This window comes from Triticum dicoccoides, chromosome 3B, assembly GCF_002162155.2.
Source record: "Triticum dicoccoides isolate Atlit2015 ecotype Zavitan chromosome 3B, WEW_v2.0, whole genome shotgun sequence".
NCBI lineage: Eukaryota > Viridiplantae > Streptophyta > Magnoliopsida > Poales > Poaceae > Triticum > Triticum dicoccoides.
In genome coordinates, this window is record NC_041385.1 from 846,277,852 (window position 1) to 846,278,169 (window position 318).

A 318-nucleotide genomic window follows, 5' to 3' on the forward strand; every position below is an offset into this window, starting at 1 on the left:
AGAGAGAGAGAGAGAGAGAGAGAGAGAGAGAGAGAGAGAGAGAGAGAGAGAGAGAGAGAGAGAGAGAATTCATATAAGTAGCACAAGTTAATCCAAAAGGTTAACTATTTGGTTCCTTTTATGTCTACTCTAATCTAGAGAAATTTGATTTAACTACATGCAGTTTCAAGGGCGACCCCATAAATAAAAGCTAACACCTCTTCACTACGAAAAAATATGGATTAACTACCGCGCAAATATATTTCCCATGGTAAGCATCGTCAAAATTGTATAATAAAAATATTGAAACTTTTGCTATGTGTAAATGTGTAATAGAAA